Source organism: Columba livia, chromosome 7 (genome assembly GCF_036013475.1).
Source record: "Columba livia isolate bColLiv1 breed racing homer chromosome 7, bColLiv1.pat.W.v2, whole genome shotgun sequence".
NCBI lineage: Eukaryota > Metazoa > Chordata > Aves > Columbiformes > Columbidae > Columba > Columba livia.
Window position 1 is genome coordinate 29,278,084 of NC_088608.1, and position 17,557 is coordinate 29,295,640.

Here is a 17,557-nt window from a genome sequence, read left to right on the forward strand (position 1 = left end):
AAATTTGTGTATGAAATTCTGTTAATCTTTGACAATGGTTTTCTATCTTTTCAGAAAATCAAAAAGAGACATATACATAACTAATAGCTGGAATTTAACACCCCCAAAATGACTCACCCTTTCCTGCTGACTGAATTATATAATGAAATCAAAATAATAAACATATCCAAAATACATGTTGAGTTTTAGGATGCATGTGCTCATCTGTGGTAGAGGGTGTTGTCACCACCTGCACACTGGTTGACTGAAACCTAGTAAGGAGAACACTGCAGATGCATCCCAACAAAACACCTGCTTGCAGCAGATGCTCACAGATGAGCAGAGAATCACAGCCATGGCAAACATCGTTGGTGGACCAGTTAGCTCAGCAAGCTGTCCTGGAAAACACCCATGTCCCCACTTCAAAGGAAAAAGCAAGTATTAAAGAGTGGACAACTGGGGTCCCAGCACACCCTGTTCCTCACCATAAAGACCTGAGGAATGTGTAAGCAAGCTATTTTTATAAAATGTCCAGTTTCTGGAATTACTTCCTTCCCACACTGTAAATTACCTCTAATTTGGGTGAGTTCAAACTTTTGTTAGTGTTTTGGGGTAGGGTTGAGTGTTTTCTTCCCACAAGGAAAGCCTGAGAAGGAATCTGTGTAGGAGTCTGTCAGACTGAGTGATTAGTTTAATATTGCTGAGATTTTATTGTAATATTAATGATGTGTTATGATGCCTAAGGTCCTGGATAAGCATAATTTATTATTTTAAATCTAAATAAGTAAATAAATACAAGAGTCATAGGAGAAGCTTCTTGCTTAATCTTATCAGCACTGTGGCATAACCACAGTCATATTAAAATTAAAATAGAGTATATATTCTACCCATTTAAGAAACTACACACATTGAAACTGATTTTATTTAAACACTAAGAAAAACAACAAGATGATGAAATTTATCAGCAAAGTATATATTGCCCTCCACTAGTTTACTAAGAGAGTAAAGATGGGATTCAGGCCACCACAAGGGACATGCAACTATCATTTTCCCTTGATTACAAGATAAATTACTGAATGAACATTTTGAATCTTGTTTGTACAGCAAATCCCATCAAAACCAATAATGCCATTCTTATTTTATTCACACATTTTAATCATTACACTAGCTCTTCCTTCAGTCTACTGCCTGCATATTAGCTTTTAGACTGTAGTAAAAAGAAATAATTTGCCATCAACCTAGAAAAATAAATCCAGCTCAAGATTTAAATTTTTCCACATTTTCTAACTTTAAATTTGTGGAGAAACAATCACTGTTTTTCCACTACTCTAAATATGTATTAGTATATAATATACATATTTTTAAAATGCCAATAGTAAACATCTGGCTGCTCACCGTCATGTATTTCATACATTTTTTTAAACCTCATGAGCATTTTGAGTGCAGCTGGTGAGCATGACCCATTCTGTGTTTGTCAGAAGCATGTATTTTAGGGAGGTAATCTGATCCTTCATTATGACAGAAAAAGTATAGCAACAATTAAGTCAGAAGTAGTCTTACAATGAATTTAATCATAGAACTGATTTTATTAATATATTAACATCATTAAATTCTGTATTAGTTATGGGTTGGGAAATAGCTTTGTACACCCACTCCTCAGGCTTACTCAATCTAATGCCATCTCAAAACCAGCCAAATCTAAGGAAAGAAAATTAAAAAAAAGACAAAATATTCTAGTCCATGACACACTATTATACGCAAAGTTTTTCATTAAGCTCATTGCAGGACACCTCAGTTTCTCCTTCAAGGAAAACTCCTGTTGACTCAGTGAGAGTTTTGGCCATCTAAAGGACAAAGGGCTGTGGACCAGAGTCATACACAGTCACATGTCATTTAAAAGCATCAGCTGGTCAGTTTAGTGGAATTGGGGCAAGATCCCAAGGGAAATCTAAACAGACCAAATTGTTCAAACAGAGGAAAGCATCACCTGTTTAAATTGGTTGAATTCCTATGTTTAAGCAAGGTCTTTATTTGTCTCTCTCTTTTTTTCTTTTTTTCCCTCTCATTCTTGTCTTTGGAGAATGTAGCTACTGTGCGAATTTTTCATTCAATATAGGTACACCATGGATAGCAGATATGATACTATAGGATTATGGAGGGCTATAGGGCACTTCAGCTTACATTTCTATTTCCTTGCCGTGTGATTCAGCTTATTACAAAAACTTTGTATTTTTTTCTTTTTTTTTTTTCTTTCTCTTCTCTCCCATCTTTCACACAGAATCACAGAATCACAGAATGTTAGGGATTGGAAAGGACCTCGAATCTTTCCCTCTATGTATTTCATGCAGTTAGGAGTAGTGCCACATTCTTGCCATGTACATGCAGTGCTATGTCAACAGGGAGATCAGACTTTTGATTATGCCCGGAAGTCCCATTTTCAGTAAGTACTTCACAGATCTACACATATGGTTATCTAGCTAGCTGAAACCCATTTCTGATTGGGATTATTTTGCTTTCCCTGGCTTTAATGGAAAGACATCAAGAAGTAGCTTTAGCTTGACTTTCAGAAATGAGTCTTTCTGATCAGGAGTTAGTGTTCTGTGGAATTTTGTCAATAAGGTCATTAAAGTTTGAAGAAAAGGAGATGCTACAATGCAGCCAAATGGTGCATGCCAAAAGAAAAGGTGATGGGGGTTCCTCTTGGTGGTGGGGGATCCTCTTGGTTCGGTGGGATTTTCAGCAGATACATAATATTTTTACTCACATCTATTACTTTAATAATTCTATTGGAAACACATTTACCTTATGCAAACTCATTAAGCAGGCCTACTTTTTTGAATATGACACATCTCAAAACATGACATACCCTTTTCATAGTCTGAAAAGCATTTGAAATTGACAGGAAGGCTTTTTATCCTTCAGATAAATTTGTATTGATTCCCTCAAGACTTGAAAAAAAAAACGAAAACCAAAATTGCAGCCAAGAGCTAATCGATGCCCTTCTTTTGGGAAGCTTGGCTATAATCTTGAATGAATTTATTTTAGCACTGTGTAGTTCACATTAACTCCATTCCTTTAGATATGATATTCTCAACTTTCAAAAAGTAAGACACTGGGTTTTCCTAAAGCAGAAATGATTCATTACCCAGAAACATCTATAGTGTCATGATGGCAACATTCACCGGTATGCATCTACCTGAGACTCCAAAACCCATCTCACATTTAGTGAGAAAAACCAAAGAACTAATGCTTTACTTCGTTATCTTCTTCTCAGTTAATTTTCTTTTAAATTTCATTTTCAGCCCTTTCTGCATTGCAGAGAAGTATGTGTCAACAGACCAGAATTAAAAAGGTGACAAACTGTGAAGAATTAAAACTTCTAATTTAACAGATGAGCAACTGCAAATAACGAAACCTCAGACAAACACAATTTTAATGAAAGGTGACATGCTGGAGATAGGAGATTTTTTCCCCTCTCTCTTCACCAAGTAACAACAAATTAGTTTAGGAAGCCATGCAATAACGCTGTGAATGCAATAACAAATTCATATCCTGTGCTGTTAGTTTTGTTTGCTTGTTTGTTTTCTGAAACCATATATGACACTTCTTTTGTAATAGTATATTTTCTTCACACTAGATGTGTCAACCTTTGTTCATGTCTGGACTGGCTCTCATTCTTATTACTATCAGGTAAAGCTCTTATTTTTCATCTCCTCAGTGAAGCTTTACATTTTAGCCTGGGGAGTGATGAAGGAGGGCTGGCACTGCAGCAGCCTTTGTGAAGTTCTCTAGAACCTTGTGACATTCACATGCAGAGAACTGGCTCCTTATACGTTGGCCACTTGCTTGTACTGCAATTTACCAGAAAAACAAAACATGTATGTAGAGGAACCTACTGAGCATGAAGTAACACTCCTTTGCTCCTTTTAGAGAGCTAAATCCAGGTTAATCACAAGTGGTTTCCCTGAAGTCACAAAGCCAAATCCAGAACCCATATAAAGCAAAAAAGCTTTGTGGAAGTTAATGAGTAGCCACACTGATTAACATTGATTTGGGATTTTAACCTAGTCAAATGCAATCTATATATCTTAGAGATGAATGCAGTACTCCTTGAATACACCCAGCAGTGAATTAAAAAGCCAGCAGAGTGCTAAACCTACTTTAATAGAAATAGCACTAACTCGTTACTCAAAGGGTGTAATTTAGATCAATGCATGTGAATTTTATAGGTGGTTCACCTACTGTTAGTAAGCATCACTTGGCTACATCTCTGAGGATCACATTTAAGTAAGTTTCTAGATGTATGCAATTAAACTCAAGTGAGCACAAAGAGAGGCTGAATACCTTCAGATTACTTGTTAACAAAACACTGTGTTTACTACATAGCAGGCAGGTGCCACATGTAGCATTAGGAAGGCCTGAACCTAAAATGCATTGTCATACATAAGATCACTGAAATAGCTCTTTTTATCCTACTACACTTCAAGTATACGGTGTGACAAGGACTTTTCTTAATTATAATTATGTGAACGAAATAACAAAAAAAAATTATCCAGATCCTATGAATGAGATTTCCAACCCAGTAACTGAGAGTCTTTGAGTTATAGGAGTCAACTTCCAGCATCCTTTCCAGCCTGCAATCCTGCAGGCAGCTTCCCCAACTGTTCATAGCATGCATATGGTATCAATTCCCCTGGATAGCACACTACCCTAATTTTTACCTACTCCCTACTTGTATACTTGAACATAACTCTTGTATTAATTTCCATACCCGTGGCAGGTGCCACAGTAAATCAAGCAGTGGGAGTCTCTCATCTTCACCTCTGCCTCACTGGATATTAATGAGGTTTTTCATTTAACTTCCATTAGGGAATGACTTCATGAATTCAGCATATGGGACTTACTGTTTAAATTGTTTACATGTGACACTTCGGCTCTGTGAATGCAAAGTATATATGACAACAGGGGCTGTTTGCTCATATAACCCATCTATGATTAATTGTTGTGTATTTTTATAATAATCTGAATTTAAAGCAAATGCCACAACTTACATTTTTCCCCTCTGACACATAATACACTTTACAGCATGAACTAGCTATGCCTTTCCTGACTGCAGCTAAGTTTCATTGTAATTGAGTCTGGTTTATGCATGTTTGGGGAAAAAAGATTTTACCAGTTAACAACATCCTAGAATAAATAATGGAACTGGGAGGTCATTTTGCTTAGATTATATCTGGCAATTGAAAGGTCAGGAAGTATTAGCACGCAAATATTCAAGGTTATCAGAAGAAATAGCTCAGATGTGGCCAGTTCAGGCAAAGGAATATTATCACTTACAGCTTTGCATGAAGTCAAATGACGGCCATTCATTTTACATCCCAGTTGAACTAAACACAGATATTTCTCACAGCAGCCAGGGGCAGTGGTCTGGACTGTTACTTCATTGTGCTGACTTGGGACAAACACACACAAAAAAAAGAGATGAACATTGCCCCTAACACTTACCATCAAAACATAAAAGAGAATTAATGATTTGGAGAACATGAGAACATCATGGTAATATTTTAAACAGCAAGATAAGTAGCTGTCTTTTCAAACCAGGGGAATTAATGTCAGATATTGGGAGGCATTGTGGAATGGGAAAAGCCATTAAACATAAAATTTTTGATGGTTCATGACAAATTCATTCCAGGTTGGGGGAACAGCATGGCAGAAAACATTAATGTGCTTGTTTGAGATTCTAGCAAGAAGATGAAGTAGATAGATGTCATAGTCTGGAGAAAGCATTTTAAAGTACTCAAAAAAAACCAGCAGGATAGAGACAGGTAACAAGTGCCCAGTGATAAAGACAAAAAAACACATTTTTTTTAGTCAAGGAGTTAGAACAAAGGTAAATGCAACACACACACACACGAAAAATAAAGTGACATCATAAAAGAGGCAAGGTAGGGAAGATATTTGCAGCTGCATTTGTGTAAATAAGAGCTGGCAAAATTTAGATTAATCGAGTCAGCTGAAGGACCTTGCAATGGATGAATCAGAAGTTAATGTGTTTCCTGATATTAAATGTGAAAGAAAAGTAGCTGGAAATTGGGGCAAGCAGAAGAATGATTTGCTGCGTGGGGAAGAATATGAGAGTATAATCACACTTGCATTATTTATAGACAGAGGGTGAAATGAGTGAGCAGTTAAGAGTATGGAAAAGTGGATGGAATATGACCAGAAAGGATCAGGGAATGGGACAAAAAGGTTTCTCCTCTTCCTTCTTGTAGGAAGAAAGCAGAGGAGAAACTTCTGTATACTTTCATCAACACCAGCCCTGACCTACTGTTAAAACCATTTCTGTCATACCAAAAGAGAATGTGAAACCCTGTCTTGAGAAGGAGAATATCAGTCAAACAAAATAACTAGTCAATATGGGCATCAAAGGCTGCAGTTCTGACCCTCAAGCACTGTTTAGCACAGCAGGTAGTGTCAAGGCCATCTCGGTGGCTGCTCAGCTCCAGCCTAATGAGGAGGATTCACGAGACTGAGTGACCTGATATGGCCTGATTACATACCCTTCACATGCCCTGCAAGAACTGCCCCATTACATTTATTACTTTTCAAATAAAACAGAACACCCTCCATGGGGAAGTATAGTATATCTTAGCTGTTCTCATGAGGGTTGCTATCTACCTTTCAAGTTATCTGATTCTGCTGCACCAGCTTCTTCGAATCTGTCTACTGACATGTTCAGAACTTTTTATTCCAGAATACTTTCTTCTTATCACCTATGTAGGTCTTTTCACGTGCATGACAGGGCCTTATCATATGCTTCCACTGTCACATAAGACTTCCTCCTAAGCCACTGCTAAAATAGAAATATATATTCCAGCCTATAGAAAAGCCTGGATCCTGGTTTATCTGTGAGATCAAAATCTGGTAAAAAACTCAGACTCATTACAAAAATCAGATCCTGCAGCAGGGGGTCCTAGCTACTGTAATGGGGAAGGATCTCTTTAAATCAGACCTTTCCTTAAAAAATTAGCTATGATACTGGCTTTATCAGAAAAATAATAGATGTCCCACTTGTTGCAGCTTCTTTCTTTTGCACAATATATTAAATAATAAGCCTGAGTATTAATTCAACAGGGACAAAATGTGGTGTAGAAATGATGTCTAATTTAAAGCATTCATTAAAATTAACAAAAATATTGATGGTACAATGCAGAACCATCTGTACTGTGCCATATGTCAGATAGAAGGACAGATAAAAATCAAAGTCATTAATTATCTTTCAGGGAATAGTTAAATATTTTAAATAAATTAAATTTATGGAGATCGTTACACTTTTTTAAGCCAGAACATACTGTTGCCATTATTTATGTGTAAGAAGAAGACTTAATGTGGAATATGTCACCTAATTGACTAAAACAACACTTAAGTAACTCCACAGTACTTTGTGAAACCTTCTATTTTATTTAGTAAATTTAGAAGCCTGGGAATAGGCTATCCAATTTCCTAACTCTCATAATTTCAACCTAAAGAGAAAATAGGAGCACAAGTACTGTTTAGGATCTGAAATCCTTGAAGATGCTGTGAAACAGCTGTTCTTCAACTCTAAAAACCTAAAGGTAAAGGGAGAAGGGAGGTTGTAAGTCATGTAAGTCATGAGGACTGCTCTTTGGGGTGTTCCTAGGACTCATGGTACCTTTGGAAGCAGGTAGGATCTTGCTGTACAAAACTCTTCATAAAAATCAGGTCTGTTCACTATAGCTCAAAACACAAAGTATGATCTCTTTGATAAAGTAATCCTCAGACAACACAAACAAGGCAGTCAGGCTGCACGTCTGCACAGTTCCCTGAAAATACAGTTGTGGGAAGAAACTGAGAAAAATAGTTTGCAGAAGGTGAGATAGAAAGACCAGTTAGATCATTTCCAACCCAGACCCTTTCCTGCCTCAGCAAGATTGTAAAAAGCAGTGTAAAATATTCCATGAGGAATAATCTAGTTTGAAATTTTCTGCAGTGTCCATTAACATGAGGTCTCCATTGATTTCTTTACTTCCTGATACATCTTAATATCCTAGAGATTTTCCCAACAACATGTTCTTCATCACATGCCTTCACATTCCTTTGTAAAAAATCCATTTCCATTTTGTTCATGTTCATTCAGCATTACTAGATTCTAACAACTCTTGTTGACTCCCAAACAAACATTTCAGTCTTCATCTTAAGTAAATCCCTCCAACTATAATAATTATTCCATTGCTCGTCTTTGAACCTCATTCAGTTTTCCAAGATCTTTATCTCCAGTGAAGGCATCTCTACATCTAAAAAGCCACAGAAGGGAACCTTGTTTTGCTGCTCCTCAGCATGACTCTGTATGCTTCCCTAACTCTTCACTGCTATGCTGCAAAATTGTCTCTGATTTCTGATCTGTTATCTCCCTGAACTTTGGTAGTGCTATGGCATTCTAGGTATTTCCTTCCCACTTAATCTCTTTCATATTAATTTCCTCTAGATATATTCAACTCTCATTTTCAATGTCTCTAAGGCTTCTAAGACTTGCTTGTTATTTTTGGTCTATACTTTAAACTCTTTTTTTCTTTGGTTTGGATCTCTGGTATTTACACCTCTTCAGAAGTTAATGTCATCTATGATTTCATTAATTTTATTTTTATGCCCTTTTTATAATTAGAAGAAGTATCACAAGTATCTTATGAAAGTAAACATGGAAACTTTCTTGTAGCAGTCTGTACACTGCTACTTTATAATTTAGTGATTCATCCTTCTTCCAGATTTTGATGTATATTGCATGTCCATACACAAACTGCTTCCTTCAGGAGCACGTTTTCAGATAGATGAAGAATTTGTACGGTTCATACTGCACCTATCATGTTCTCCCCAGTGCCTAAGCTGTAATTTGTTTGCAAGAACAGTACTTGAGTTTGAGGGTCTATCCTCTCTGAACCCAAATCACTTCTTGTTTATGTCTGTAGATCAGTGAGAGTTTTCATCAGTACTCACTTTGCTAATTGGGGTGGGAGGAGAGTGAGGCTAACTCCTTTACACAGTTGAATTACACTGGTAGTCTCTTTCTGCCATCACCAAGAGGAGACCCTGCCACCTGTACCTGCTGCAGCCCAAACACTGCTCTGAGGCCACCCAGACCCTCGTGGAGAGAGATCAGGGCTTGAGAGGAAGACAGGCCCACACTAACATAGAGGTAGAGTTTCTGGACCTGCACTATACATATGCTTTGAACAAACATATTTGTATGCGAGAGTTTGCTATAACCTACTGCACACACAAGCTGTCCTGGTGCAGATCTTTGGTGTTCTGCTTAATTCATTGTAACTAGTCATGTTCAGAGCTACTAATAGTTGCAAAATCAAGACCATAGTCTGGTGCTCTGCAGAGATAAGAGGCAGAAAGTTTAGCCACAAAGAAATGGAAGCATTGGTAGAGCGTTGAGCAAATTACGGCATCAACCCTGCAAACATTCACACCTGTGACATGCAAAAAATGGAGGGACACACAAAGCAGCAAAAGCACCATTGTATCTAAAAGCTGAGGTTGTCAGGCATTTGAAACATCGCTACCTGATAAACTTTTCTAAGGAGCAAATAAGTTTCCAATCCAGATTTTCAGGAGCAGAGACTAAAGAATTGTCTTAGAACCTACTTTCCCTGTCTTTTTAGAAAAGTAAAGATGGCCACACAAGTTTGTGACTACAGATATCTGACAAACGATAAGCACACAAGGAAGTTTTTGGCTCTTGATCCAAAAGTTAAAAGACAACAGGCAGATGCAAACACAGGGCAGCACTAGGAAGTCATCAGCATTGATCAGCATGGTAAGTTCAACAGGAGAGATGGAGGGTACAACTAGGAGCCTCACAGGAGGGAGAATGACCTGATTCAGGTGTTTATTGGGGGTTCTGGGTTCTTCCCAGCCATGCAGACCCACTGGGAAAGGTGAGCTGCTGTCCTGGACGGGAGCTGGGAATAAGATCTCCGTTTCTGAAATAAGAGCAAGGAAGAACTGTGAAAGTCAAATGGAGTTTTCCTGCTTATTACATTTCTAGCTATTTCATGCAGTCCTGGGAATACAGGTATTTTAGAATTTGGAGTTGAAAATGTCAATATCAAAGATTTGCTCCATCTATGTAGCTTCTCCATAGCTGGTTTTCATTTTATCTAGCTTGGAAAAGTAACTTTGTGTTTTCTCTGTGAGTATATATATGTGTATGTGCATATGTATAAAAAATGCATATGTTTATAAAATACATATATAGTAGTTCCCTTAGTTTCAGAATGTCACTCCCTGTGGCCTTACCTCTATTACACACATCATTCATTAGATTATGAAAACCATTAATGTCAGGCAGCAGAACCAAATGAATTCACTAAGGGACCACCATTAGCATATCAAGTAGCTATTTCTCAGCTAAATATTCCTGACAGCCCTCATTACATGTGATGGATGGGCTTTATAAGAGGTAGTAGTTCCAGAAGAAAATAAAACCTCAGCATTCTACCACATGTGGCCCAATAACTAGCTATCATTTTTTGACTGTCTGTTTGGATCTCTTTCCTTTTTTTTCTCTTTCAGAATGAAAGAGTTGTAAAACTCAGAAATAGATTAACGGCATAATTCAAAATTCATTAAAAATTGTGAGCCTAATTTAGTCTAGTTTCTGAATTCTGCAGGTGCTTTAGTCATGGGACACACTGTGTGCCATCATAACTGTATTGCCAGCAGCCTGTCAGAAAGAAAAAGAGATATAACTGAAACAGCAAGTAAGGCTGGATTTTAAAAGACCATGTATTGCAGAAGCTTTTTGTGAGTTGAAACCCCACGTTTTCTAGCATAAAAAACCCAGTTTTAAAAAAGAAAATTAGCTGTAGCAATGTCTTCAGGAGTCGAGGAACAGTTATTGCAGCACCTCATGAAAAATGGGCAATTGTACATGGAGCCACAAATAAGCACATCTAAATATCTACTAATGCCTGCAGCCTCCTGCTAGGCTGGCACACCTGTGGCAACTGAAAACACCTTTTTTTTTGGAAATACAGACCCCAGCACTTCATTTTGCAATGTGATGGTGTGCAAATTGCATGGGTCTATTGACTGCTAGACCAGCAAATCAAATTGTAACACACTAGCCATTTCCATTCCACCCAGAATGTCTTCAAATATTTCCAGACTATCAACAAATTCCCAGATGTAACCTTTTGGACATATTTTGCTAGATCATCTAAAGTTTTATAACAAATAAATTTATCTAGCTACCTGATTCTGATTTTCCTGAATTATACCTTTCTAGTGCCTCTGTACGTAAATACTGAGTGTTTAGCACAGTTGAGATAGAAGGAAAAGCCCTGGATACAGCAATGGCCATTCACGTGATACCATGGTTTTGTGCAAACTTCCCAAAATGTCCTATTTTTCCAACTGCATTGTGACATTAAAAATCTATATTGCATTTATTGGAGCTTTCATTTATTTTCCCTTAGCTGGCCATCTTCTACCATGAACATTTTTCACAAATTTCTCAATTTATATTTGCCACTCTGGGTCTGATTTTCTTATCCCCTGCTCCTCTTTGCAATTTCTTTCATTGTGTGTTTTTTTTCTTCTTTGTGATTACTTGTCCTGAATACTCATAAGTTAATGTAATTTACTATTTCATTCTTATGTTGCCTACTCCTCCTTCCACACAATTCACAAAAATGTTAGTTAAGATGCAACTCCTTCAAGGACACCTACTGCTCACCTTATTGTCCTTCACTTACTCTGTTTTATATCGGTTTTTTCCAGACAGCATTGTCCATCTTCAAAACAAAGTAAATTAATATTCTATATCTATTTTCACGGAATCACTGTCAAGTGTTTTGCTAAAACCTAAGTACATATCTCCTATGGTTTTTTTCACATACTGATTTCATTTAACAAAAACAAACAAACAACACCACTAAAACCAAACAAAACAAAATCAACAAAAAACAACAAAAGCAAAAAAAAAACACAAAACACCCACCAAACAACAACAAACAACCTCCCCCCCCCAAACAAACCAAAACAACCCCCCCTGCAATATAACTTGTCTAGCAAGATTTATAATCAATACTGCTATATTTCTGTGTTTCTGTTACCCTCTAAATTGGAAGTGATTTGACTTTAATGAGGCAGAAGACTCCTTTGCAAACCAAATTATAAACCAGCAGGGTATTAATTTTACTGTTATTCAGAAATGAATATTATTGCAGAGTCAGAAAACAGACTGGACACCTAGTGCACAATGATCACCAGTGCCACATGCTGATGTGTCAGGGGGATGTATCCGGTCAACTTCTTTCCCAAAAACAATACCCACCTACTACTTGTTAGCTACTTTCAGTTATCTTTTTTTCACTATTTAGAGGAAGAGTCTCACCAGTAACAGAAAGAGGTTTATTAGAACAAGTCATGTAAAACCAGAGTGAGATACAGGGAAGGCATTCTTTAGAAAATCAATGAAATTTTTTTTTTGGTGCTCAAGCAATAAGTGTGCTTTTTTGTTAATGTATGATTCTTCAGAAATGCAGAGTGGTCATCCTTTGAAAATAAGTGCTCTAAAGCAAATGAAATTTGCTTTCCAAAAATTAAAGGGCTCAAAATAAATGTTCACCTTTGAAAACCTTTCCTAATACAAGTAGAAGCAATTATAAAACTACTGAAAAGCAGCTACCTAGCAATAGCATTTTCAAAGCTTCAGCTCAAGATTCCTGGCCAAGATATATATTCAGATGTCTTAGATTTTAATGGAGTTGTAATGAAATATAATGACAGTAACACTTACTGCCTATGAAAGCACTAAAATGTTTACAATTACCTTTCCCAAGCAATTAACTTCAACATGATGTTAATACAATAGTGATATTTATTATGGAAAAAGAAAACTGTTAGGGCCTATTTTCAAGACATACTCTGAATATTTTTCTTCAGACTGCCTCAGATTTATTCTAGTATCAATAATTACCTTGAAATGAAAATGAATCATTAGTGATAGAAGTTCAGTGCAGGAAAATCAACTATGCCACATGTTGCTTGTGAAATGTTAAATATTCAGCTCTCATCAACCAGTATGGACAATAAATCACAGAACACTTCACAGATGATGTAAACTGTCAAATAAGAGTAAAAATATACATTGCTTTAGCCTTCATAATTACCTGTGTATCATGTTCTGATATATTGATTCTCATAACTCTCACTACCGGGACAATTGTTTAAACAGAAGTTTATATACCAAGCTATGATATATCTTGAGAATTTAGAGTTAAGAATTCGTTTACTAACGCTAAAATCTTAGTTTTCCCTAGCCAGATATCACTTCAGAAGTCCTTCCAGTGAACTGTAGGAGTCAACAGGACTGGGAAAGATGATGATGTGCATAGATACACCAAAACAGCCATTGGTCTAATTCTGCCACTAAGTTGATTTTCATGTGGTCATCTTCATGACGTTTTATTTATTTATAATTTCATTTCTCTATCAGCAAAAGAAGGATACTAAACCAGGCCTCTTGTAAAATGCTTTGAAGCTTATGTACAAGAAATACAACAAAGTCTAGCAATTATTTATCATGGCCTGTTTTATATCACATATAAGTCAAATCCAGAAACAGCTATAGATCAGTAGATAGATCCACTTTTGTAAGTCTTGAATAACAGAAGTTGTAGCAGTTGTTCTGTATTAGAAAATAAAATATTTTTTATGGATTTTATAGGGTGTAAGCAAGGAAGCAGTACACTTTGCTTCCACTGCCACTTTGGACTGTTTGCTTTCCCTGACCAGCCTCTGCACACAGCAATAATCATATGAACAGGAAGATGCAGTCTGAGTGGAGGGGCTCCCTTTTACCTTTCTGGAGGTTTTTTGAGACAGGCTGCAATCAGGGTCAGTGCCTCACAGACTCCTCCCAAGAGCCCCATAGGTGGGCTGTGCTGATAAACAGCAGTCACTGCCTGAATGTTTGATGGCAGCATTGGGAGTGGTACTTACATTATTTTTGCATGGATTTACACCTGCATACTGAACAAAAACAAGAACTGTTGAGACATAAGTGGCATATTTACACATTAAAACAGCAGGGGCCTGTAACAGATGAGCATACTGCTTTTATGCCAGCCTTGTTCACTAAGGTGCCTGCTGAGCAGTTCTTCACAGCATGCTGTTGTTGCCTGTTCTCTCTGACTTCGACCATCTACAGTCACTTAATCCCACCCAAATCGCTTCCCTCTTGCAGGATCTCATGTTCCTGGAGACATGCATTCGCAGAAGATCGCAGATCAGCAGACCAGTCCCAATTAAAGTTCCATTTTCATGGTGTGTGGTGCAGAGAAGGGAAAAGAAGCAGATATAAAATAATTTATTCTTTTCTTATGCATTTGGGAAATTGTGCAATTCAGGTCTGGAACAGGTTGTTTTTTCTAACATAGTATAAGGCATTGGCTGGATCAGAGTTGTTCCCACTTTATTCCAGCACCTCTTTTACAGGCGAGAGCGTACATGGTAATACCAGGCTCTGATATCTTGACAGAGTATCTACTTAGTGGGAGGATATGTCAAAATAAAAGGTCTAAGTCTCTGCTGTGAAATTTCCCTTGTTGAGAAAATGAATAACAATTTCCTACGTGACATTTTTCTGTTGCTTTCTCTCTCTCTCTAGGTTTATAAAGAGCAGACAAGGGCCAGAGCCTCCAGAACACTGCTTTTTGGGAGATTCATATTTCTTTGTGAAGTGATTCACACTGGCACTTAGTCAGGAGGGACAGGGAAGAGCAATGTAAGGCTACCTCTTGTGGAATGAGATACAGAACTGTAAAGAGAAATAAAGAAAAGGAGATAAGAGACAAATGTGAAGGCAGGGATGAGAGAATAAGGGAAGACCTGGAAAAAAGAGAAAGACAATGACAAGTCCTGGTAGGGATTCATGAAGAAAAGTTGAAAAGTTAAATAAAAGAGAGGAATGCAGAGAAAAATATTGTGAACCATGGGGGCAAAGAGGGAAAAAATAAAGAAAAAACAGTAAAAGTATTTGAAAAGGGTAAGTAAAATAGAAATAAAAGTTTATGCGGGGCTAGGATTTGTAGATTAGGAAAAGGAAGAAGAAACCGAGAAAGCGAGTGTGTGCAGACTCAGTGAGTGCTCTCAGAGGCAGGGATACGATGGCTGCCTTTAGCAAATACGTGGCATTCTAACCCTAAGCAGATATGGCCAGGAGCCTTAAAACTCGCTTGAAATAAAGCTTCAGGCCAGATGATGAAGAGAACTCATGGAGGTATCATGAAGATATGATCTTCCTTTGACTATGAATTATCAAAATGCATGAAGATTTGACGCTCTCCACAGCACCTGATGCGGCAGTTGTAGAAATTTGGCAGGCCTGCCCCATCAATACAACATTGACATGATTTAGTTGTTTCTTTTCCAGTCATATTTAGGCAATTGTCCTTCTATTTCTAAACCCTGCATCTGCTGATTAGTATAAATTTCCCATAGCACCTTCCATAAGAACAGAACATAAACTAAAACACTAGCATGTGAAAATTAGGGGAGAGAAACAGAACTGGAATCATATCAAGTAATCATATCCTCCTCCCTACAGAGAGCAAAAAGCAAAATTAATCTTTTGTTGTGTGCATCTAAGAACTTTGATGATATGGTCAAAAAAACACTTTTTACTTAGGTTTATCTTTAATTGATTAAGCAATAAAGAAATACTATACAGCATAGGGAAAGAGTGTGTTTAAAATGGACAAATCCAAAGCTAACAGTTTTTATAACAGCAGTTCAAAACCAGGATGAAAATCCTCTAGTTCTCTATGATGTTTCAGATAGCTATAGAGATTTTTTCCCCTAAATACGTTAGGTCTTTTCCAGTTCTTCCTCACTTTCTCTTCTCTCCTGAATGGGAGTGGAGAGATATGGAAACTGAGCAGAAAAAGATTAACTGTCTTCGTGCAAAGATGTGTCCTTATCAAAGCTGAATTAAAGAAATGTATTACCATTTTCATCCTAAAAAGAAGTAGGAAGTACAGGCACATATTTTTAATGAGAGTCCCACTTCAAGTTTGGAAAAAGCATTCAGCTACCCATATCATTAACACCAAAGATGACTGAACTTAGTTGTCAGGAAAGTTTGTCTTTTTTTCTCCCCCCTTTAATCCTTCCTTCCTCTACTAACCATGAATCTACTGTCATCATGGCTTGCACTTAACTTTGAAGCTGTATTAAAAAGCATGGCATGATTCCCAAGCATATTTATCCCAGTAAAACACATATTTCAGATTTAGGATTCTGCCTGGGAGAGATATAGGTATCTGCTAATGGCTGTGAATTTGAGCAACAGTAGCTGACTATAGCAACAGGTGAAGAAGTGCAAAGGCTTATCTTGTGGATCACAATGATGAACTTCTCTGTTTATAGGCTTCCAATACATTAAAATTATTTGCTTCCCTATATGTCCAAGTAAAGGCTGCTCACTACTTTCCTTTGTGAGAAAGAACTCAAATTAAAAAAAAGAAAACAACAACAAACTAGTGCTAATTCAGAAATACTGGACAAGTTAATGGACCTCCTTTTTTTCCCAAGTAATACTTCTATGCAGGGATATATGTTGGTGCTGTTTGCCCCTTGCCAGTGCAACATTTTCCCCTACATATAATTATCCTGTTATATATACACTTCGGTAGGTCATGGCATGCGTAATGCCTGCAGATTTGCATGAGGCACCATACTGCTACTGCTCTGAAATTACAATAAACATGCAAGGCCGCTTATAAAACTTGTGAGCTCCATGAAGTCAACTTATATTTATTTAATATGCACAAAGGATGCCTTGTATGACAAAGAGAAAACCCAAGTTTTTCTCATCTGACCAGACAAAGTCACATGAAATCCAAGCACAAATGAGAAATCATCTGCTATTTTAGCAGTCCAGGGCAGTTATGGTTTGGATAGATTAGCAAGAAATCTTGTCCTTCTTCCCTCTGTAAAACAGTTCAACCAGAAATGAGCTGTCTGTAAGTCAGACAGGTCAAATCTGTTGTTCTATCCAGTGAAAATATATTACTCTAAATCACTTTTTGCTTCTAATAAATATAAAATATATTTAAAAATACAAAGTAATAAAATTTGTGTGATAGATGTATAAGAGGTAAACATGCCATCTACATTGGTAACTTTTCCATTATTCAGCATAATGAAAAACAAAATAAATGGCAGTTTGCTTTCCTAAATATTTCATTACTCTCTGCTGTCATGATTTCCTTTGAAATGTAGTTGTACTAAAGCCAGCTCCATGCAATTATACATGCCAGCCTTCTTGGAAGCATGAGATACTCCCTAGTTCTACAGAATGTGAAAGCTGAACTGTGCTCCCTTCTTTGTGATATCCAGAGTGCATTTTCTAACATCTAAAGCAGTATCCAAAACACTACAATGTATCTACTAGAACAATTGAATGTATGCCAAATGCCTAATAAAAATCTCAAGTCCAAAAGCTTGGCCTAAATCAACTCATTCATTTTATTTTACTTTGGCC